Source organism: Pipra filicauda, unplaced genomic scaffold (genome assembly GCF_003945595.2).
Source record: "Pipra filicauda isolate LSUMZ 115617 unplaced genomic scaffold, ASM394559v2 scaffold138_size1969278_pilon, whole genome shotgun sequence".
In the NCBI taxonomy this organism is placed as follows: Eukaryota; Metazoa; Chordata; class Aves; order Passeriformes; family Pipridae; genus Pipra; species Pipra filicauda.
The window spans coordinates 1216732-1224845 of NW_024103862.1; the positions used below are offsets into that span (position 1 = coordinate 1216732).

At 39.2% G+C, this 8114-nt stretch overlaps 1 long non-coding RNA gene across 1 annotated transcript; it reads left to right on the top strand.

The window, feature by feature from the left end:
* Positions 1-452: 452 nt before the first annotated feature.
* Positions 453-5780, top strand: LOC114002283. Its single transcript, XR_003545822.2, has 4 exons — positions 453-495; positions 3278-3407; positions 4704-4791; positions 5151-5780. It is a non-coding gene; the product is annotated as an uncharacterized LOC114002283 (long non-coding RNA).
* The last annotated feature ends 2334 nt before the right edge of the window (positions 5781-8114 follow it).

Genomic DNA, 8114 nt, shown 5'->3' on the forward strand with positions numbered 1-8114 from the left:
CTTGAGAGGTGGGCTTGTGTGAACTTCACGAAGTTCAACAAGGCCAAGTGCAAGGTGCTGCACCTGGGCAGGGGAAATCCCAAGTACAGGTACAGGCTGGGCAGAGAATGGATAAAGACTAGTCCTGGCAAGAATGGCTTGTTGGTGTTTGTGGATGAAAAGTTCAATATGACTCGGTAATGTGCACTTGCAGCCTAGAAGGACAACCACATCCTGGACTGCATCAAAAGAAGTGGGACCAGCAGGTTTAGGTGGGTGATTCTGCCCCTCTACTCTGTTCTTATGACATCCCACCTGGAGTGCTGTGTCCAGCTCTGGAATGCCCAACACAATAAAGACATCAACCTGCTGGAGCAAGTCCAGAGGAGAGCCATCAAGTTGATAACAGGACTGGATCATGTCTCCTATGAAGACAGGATGAGAGAGCTGGGGTTGTTAATCCTGGAGAAGAGAAGGCTCTTGGGAGACCTTATAGCAGTTTTCCAGTACCTAAAGGTGGCCTACAAGAGGGCTGTAGAGGGACTTTTAAGGGCATGTAGTGATAGGACAATGGCCTTAAGCTGAAGCAAGGTAGCTTTACATTAGCTATTAGAAAGAAATTCTTCCCTGTGAGTGTGGCGAGGCACTGGAACAGGTTGTTCAGAAAAGTTGTGGACTCCCTGTCCCTCAAAGTGTTGAAGACCAGACTGGATGGGGCTTTGAGTAACCTGTTCTAGTGAAAGGTGTCCCTGCCCATGGCAGGGAGATTGCAACTAGGTGAAAATTAACGTCCCCTCCAACCTGAGTCATTCTATGATTCTACAATTTAAACTAGAAAACCCTCAAAACAGTCACATTGCTAAGCTGCTTCTAAAACATCATGATAACTTTCAATGCTCTACAGGGACAGCTGCTGATAACTAATCAGTACTTCTGGTCTGGAAAATAATATGATCTATCCTGCTAAATAGAAACAAGAGAAAAATTAGTTGTCTTGTTTTTGTCTGAAGACAAGAGGAAAATACAATTGTATAGGTCTATCGCTAGAACAGGTACTGAGCATTTAGGTTCTCAGCTTTGGCAAAGCCTTTTCATGTTTCCCAAGCCCAGTCACATTGGTCTGTATTTTCCACGGCGATTTTAAATCCTCAGATACCACAGGTTTGGACTCCAGATGCACTGAGCACTTCCAGATTCATACCGTTTTAACTGGAGGTACAGCCAAATCATGCTTCCCTGAGTGCTGGTTGTGAGGAGACTCAAGCAGATCAAAGCGTAGAAGAGCATGAAAACCCAGCATTGCTTTTGAAAACTTGGATATTAACAGCCCTTCCTCCGAGTTTTCCTCCCCAGTGCAAAAATGCTGCACCTGCTCGACACACCAGGGTGTTATGAAGCTGAAACCAAAGCTTAGAAGCTTGGAAGAAGCTGCCTCAGAGGAATGATTACTTAGCAAATTCCTCCTAGGAAAGGAAGGAAAATGTGTTATGTCTTATTGAGCCTGACTGTTGAAGTGAGCCCCCAAAGACTGTATGGTACACAGAGAAGTTAGACATTTGCAAAACCGACACATTCTTAATATGCTCTTTAAGTCACATGGACGCTCACTAATTCTTCATTTGATCCCTATGCATGAAAGGACAAAGACCACAGATTTTCCCATATAGCCTGGGAGCCATGAGGTCAGCTTTACTGAATGAATTTATCAATAGAGTTTCAATTTATCCAATATGCTTTACCTAATAAGACAGTTCCTGTCGTAATTACTGTTGCAGAGATAGGAGGTTAATCTTTTAAGTGACGGTACCGGACGCACCTGCTGAGAGATGATCTGGAGCTCTCCAATAAAACATTCATGGCTTCATGCCTCCTCTGTTGCACTTAAATCTATGTTAACAGTTTCAAAAAACAAAAAAGCCAAGCCTATGCTCTACAGCGACCAATGGCACTGCAGTTAGATATCAGTGTATTCAGCTCAGTGGGATAAATGTTTAGTCTTTGGTAGATTTAGTAGTGGGTGGAAATGACAGATGGAATTCAAGTCTTTTATTCAAAGGCTTTGTTCTCCTCTGTTTTAGCGCAAAGAAGTTCCCTGTGATGTTTTGCTTTCTTTCAAAGAGACCTGAAGCACCAATCATTTTGCTTTATTCCCCTTGAAAAATAAAATAAAACAAAATGAAAAAAAAATAAAATAAAATAAATAAAATAAAATTTTAAGAAGGCAAGCCAAGCCAAAACATAGAGAAGCAAAACACTTACTTCACAAAGATAGGTCACTAACAAAAAGGTTAGGTCAATAGAAACAAGACCCAGCATGTCTGGACAGTATAATTTCAAATTTGAAATCATACAATTAAGTCAAATACAATTTGTAATAAATAACGATTTAAAAATGTTCAATTTGATCAAATAAAATTTGTGATAAATGATCAGGAGTAGGAAACACCCATTTTTTGATATTGAACTAGAAAAACATCAAATACAGTCACATATCCAATGATTAGTTTCTGGCCCTGGATTCTGTAGGACACTTATTTAAAAATAAAAAGAAAATCTGAAAAAAAAAAAACCCATTGCAACAAATGTAAGTTTAAGGGTTGTGAAGTACAATAACTAGCAATTGTGGTGGAAGAAAGGAGTGAAGAGGGCAGGATCTCCTGCTTTGCCTTCGACTGTATTTTCCCCCTTAGTCTGCAATTTTCGGCGAACAAACTGTTTTGGAAGAAAGCATAGAGTGCAACTCAGAATGTAACTGTCAGAAATTGTTTCCTCTAACCAAAGTTTGAACCTTCTCTGTGCCCAGATTATTGACACACAGCCCTTAATAAAGGCTGTGTGTTCATAACTCAGAGAAGAAAGTGACCTCAAAACTTTGAAGAGCATGCAGAGTTACATGGAAGCTTTCTGGCTCTTCACTAATTACTGTCCTAGCCCTTGAATTATCTAAGTGGGTTTGCATTCATGTTTCTAAAATCCTCCTTCTTCCCTTTGTACTTTTGATATGGTACAGAAATACTGGTACATGTAATTTTGGGAGCGGTTGTGTTTTGATCACAAATCTAAAGTTCATACAGTCTTATACCAAAACAGAGGGAGAATTGGAGTCTTTGGTGGTATTTCTAATGGTTGTTGACTGAAACTCTTGAATGAATTTTGTTCTGGGAGAAAGTCTGATCCAGAAGGTCACAGATGAAATCATCTATTGAGGTAATATGAAGAACTTACAAGCCAATCTCAATGTATTTTATTTTCCAAGAATATCTTTTTATAAAATGAACTGTATGTTTTTTATTGAAAGCTGTTTTTACTAGACAAGCACGTACAGGGAATGCTTGGAGAGTCAGCAAGAGTGTTGGGAGCAATGCGAGGGCAACTCTGAGTTTTGCGAAATGGATTACTGTCTGCTAACCGTCCTTCAAGCTATTTAGGTATGTGATACATTCCCATGCCTTCCATCTGAGCAGCTCAAAGATTCTCTGTCTTAAGTCCATGAGGAATATCCACACACTGCCCATGTTTAGTGAGTACTGTGTGAGGAGTGGGGAGAGGAAAAGCAAAAAGGAACACATATCCACCCCTTCCCTACTGCAGGAAGGTGAGGTGATTACATGGGGTAATCACCCTGAGGTGATTACATGGGGTAAGTGAGGGATTAGAAAATAAAGAGCTTGAAGTAACTGATAAGAATGGCAGGACTTCACAGGATGACTCTGCCACACAATAGAAGTTGCAGTGCGGTTGAGTAGCACTTATTGACTAGTTACACCCTACTATTAACTCCGGAGGACAGAGGTTGCTTTAATCTGTTAACAATAGAGTTAAAAAAGATTATGGATAAAATTGCTTTTTATAAAGGTTAGGTAGTTAACAAAGATATAATGGACATAATTTTAAACGTGTGGTCCAATTAAGGGTATAGATACCTACAACCTCTGCAAATACCAGCCTGCAGTGGGAAATCAGTAGACTGCCAACAAGGGGGCTCTGCTTAAGAAGACTCAGAAGAAGAAAAGGATCAAATATAACAGCTGAAGATTAAAGTCCAGTTACCAGTGGCAAGGACGAATACAGTCCTGGGCAATAATTTCCACAGAAGTTGAAACAAATATTTCTTACAATCCCTTTTGAAAGGCATGTTCATAATGGTTTGTTTGATGCGCTTCTTCTTGAAGACAGATAACAAGGTATTGTAGAAGAAACAATGTTCACCTAGAGAACAAAGAATTCAACAGTGTAATATATTTTGAGGACTAAAACATAAGCATTAAGGTAAAAGTATCAATATTTCAATCCCTAAAAGGAAGTCCTTTTGTCTTATCAATAAATTTTACTATGAACAAAATGGAACTTGAAAATTCTTGAAAAATCCTAGTAAAAAAAGGCACACAAGGGTTAGAATAATTTGGAAGCTGCAGCATAAGCGGAGCCATACTGAATATGAAGATGAGACACATTTAGTTGAAACCTCAGAAACGGATTTTCTCAAAGGAGGATGAAACATAATGTTTGCTATATGCAAAACATAAAGATTGCATCACCATCCTTTTAGATACAGCATATGAACATATCTGCTGAGAGTCAAAAGTGAAAGACTCTAGGAAGCTGCCAGACCTAGGGAAAATGAATATTCTGCAAATATATTTATTTTACATGCAAAGCAAAGCAAAGAAAAATGTTGTTAAATATTTACTCATCACCCGGTAGCTTATTAATCTTTGTTGCAGCAAATACAGATGACTATAGAGTGTGGGCAGAGATGGTCCTTATCGATAAATAATTGGAGGATGCACCACCACAGACTGAGACTCAAAGGTAAGCAGAAGCCCTAACAGGAACAGTGACTCAGTTGCATGAAGAGCAGCTGCACAGGAAATCAGGCCATAACTGTTCCATTGTCTTGCCTTTTTTTTTTTTTTTTTTGGCTATGTGACTTTCCTCATCTGGCCCCCAGAGTCGTCTTGCACTAGCAGACATCTCACAAATATTACTGCAGCACCACTCCAGCACCACTGGAGTCCATGTAGACATGGACTGTACTCTCATGACCTGCTATAGGCACTTAATGTTGAGGGTGACTCAGGCTGCCTATGTAAGAGCAAAGGCTTCATAACTGGTCTGTGGGGAATCTGATTCAGCTCCTCAAATGCCTTTTTCTCTCTTTGGTCCTCTAGGTTTCCTGAGAGGAATCAGCACTCTAAGTATTCTTCTGACAATGCAACAGTCACAGTGATAACCTGACTTTGCACGACAACATGGTGGCAGATTTCCAAACCCAGGAAAGGGAGACTTAAAATCCGAGCTCTACTTCAGACTGAGGGTCATCAACCCCATAGTTCCCATTTCCCTGGGAGGTTCCCACTGTGTGGGTTAAACACCAGGAGATGTTCCCTGTCTTTGCTGAAATTGTGCCTTCTTCTCCCACTACAAACTTATGTGTAAGACTCACAGCACCAGAGAACACACAGGGAACCTGCCTGCACCACACAAAAGAAGAGGAGGAGGTCTGGTTCGTGATTGCTGTCATTCAACTGTCCTCATCAATTCAAAAGAAAAATATGAAGCCTCCTGGAGCAGGAAGCAGATTATCTTGAAAGAGTCTCCTCCTCACAGTTGGTATAGAGGAATTAATCTAATCAATTCCTTGATTAGATCTTGATCAAAAAATTCAAAGGAAAAAAATTAATTTCTACAGCACACACTGAAAAGACCACAAAATAGTTACCAGAAAGCTTCATTGAAAAATGTGCTGAGTTGCAGTGGGCTCCGGTAATAAAATCAGGACTGGCTGTTTTCCTTAGGGATACAGTGGCCTTCAAGTGTGAGTTATTTAGCGAAAGTCCAAAGGTCTATGTTATGCAAGAAGGCAGATTAGATGGTCATAGCAGTCCCTTCTGGTCTTTAGCAATTAATCTCTGACGTGTTGTCAGAAGGTTGGTTCATCACAGCCCAAAAAAAAGCAATTTCCTTGCTGATAAATGAAAAATAAATCAATTTTTAGCCTTAGATGAAGATGGGATTCCACTGGTCCCTAGGGGGTGTTTCCCTGTTCAGGCTCTGAGCAACTGAGCAAAGGACTGCTGCACCAAACAGCATGTGTTCTTGCCAGGACCTGGATTTATTCTCCTTGTTTCCAGCAAAATCACAGCCACGAAAGGTGAATTCTGGCCTTTGAAGACACGGGTAGGTTTAGATGGGGTCTTGGTTTTCAGAGGAGTACAGAATGCTCAATGACATGCAGCTAAACAAATGATGAAAATCAAGGAAGGAAAAAATGGGCTCATATTTATGCTGCAGGATCACGAGTTCACTGGTCCATATTTTCTCCACTAATTAAGTTCTTCAAGTCAAGACTGGACACTGAAAGACATCTTCCAGGAAATTTCACTGAAAGAACTGAGCAGATATTGAGTAACTGATTCTCAAATGCCTGTGTGACACCAGGGGCAATGCCCTTCTAACCTACAGTTCAATAGGGAGGGAAGTAAAATGTGATAGGCCATGGCCAAAGAACAAAATCCAAATAAGCAAAAGAGAAGGGTTTGAAAGTGAAATAATGGGGCTCTGAGCCCCATATTCCTACCACTAAATTTCACAATCCCTCAAAGATCATTCCTTCAATTTCCAAAACTCATGCAACATAAACCTCCATTTAAATTTAAATCTCCATTTAGGTCACCCTAATTTCCCTTCCCTGTACTGGGATCTTACGAAGACAAAGTGAGAAAATAACAGTGGTCAGAGCCTGTGCCTTTTTCAGCCAATTGTAATTCAAGATGGCAGAAGGGAGCAAACCCACAAAACAAGTCATATGCCATTGTCAACAAGGAATGAAAATGGGTGGATTACACTGCCTACCATTATATTCCTAATGATACCACTGTCAAGAGGACCTCTCTACAGCAAATACAAATGCAAACTTTTCACTGATGTAGTTGCATAAATATTATATTAAATTTTTTAATTTCTCATTGATTATGTTTAAGTATATAACAGAAATATTAATGAACATGTTTGCAAAAGACTGATACAGAGGAACCACTCAGATATAATGTGAAGTGGGACCACAGTGCCTTTATATGATATTTGAAGCATCTACCCAGTCAATGAACCTCTGTGGAAGATTAATGTCATTTAAACTTTTATTGTGGAATGTCATTTGTGCACTGTCACACTTTGCACAAATGGTGCTTCAGTCACAGTTCAGTAACACTCCAGCATATTATTTCCCAGGCATTTGAGAGTTTAGAGAATTATTGAAGGGCAAACTGTACTCATTTGGTAATAAGGCAGACTGCAGTTGCAGTCTCCATATGATTTCAAGAAACGGAATCAATGTTAATTTCATTGAACGTAGCAAAATAGTTGTGATAATAACCCCAGTGAAATAGTCCACTAGAGAAAAGAGATAGAATATAGTGTCACAGTGTTTTATATTATCTATTCGAAAGATTCTAGAAGAAATACCCTAATAATTTCTGAAAAAAAAATTCATTTGAAAATCACAGTTGCTATTTCTCTCAGTCTTTACACATTGATTTTAAGAATGTGCTGCAGAAGAAAGAATTAAAGAAACCAGTCAAGATTCACATCCTATTTTTACCAATGGCATCCAGCTTTGAGGCAGTCTAGATGTTTCAATTTGGTATTACTGCTTGTGCAAATAAGTGTTATACTGATCCTGAAAGTAAACGTTTCCCAAAGCCATGATTTGTTAGCACTGTCTTCACATGTTATAGTCAATTAGTCGATAATTAGTCAAATAATTAAAAATATAATTATGTAATGATGTTGCCTTATTTTTAAATTAAGGACTCATTTGCAAGCTGATTCCTCTTTCTCATTATATGTTTCTTTGATGCTACAGTTTAAACACATAAGCCTTGCTTGCTTTTTCTCTCTTTTTCATTTATTGTTAATAAATGGACAAGTGCTTATTAATATATTGTCACCAGCAAAGGCACAAATATGCAACTAAATAGTTATGCAGCTCCCACCAGATGCAAATGTGTCTGTAAGAACCATCACTGATGTGCTGGAGACCTCTAGAGCTGTAGCCCTTCTCATGAAACTACAATTTCAGATACTGTCAATTATCTTATTAGGGCTACGGTTCAGGTATACAACTAATTTTAAAA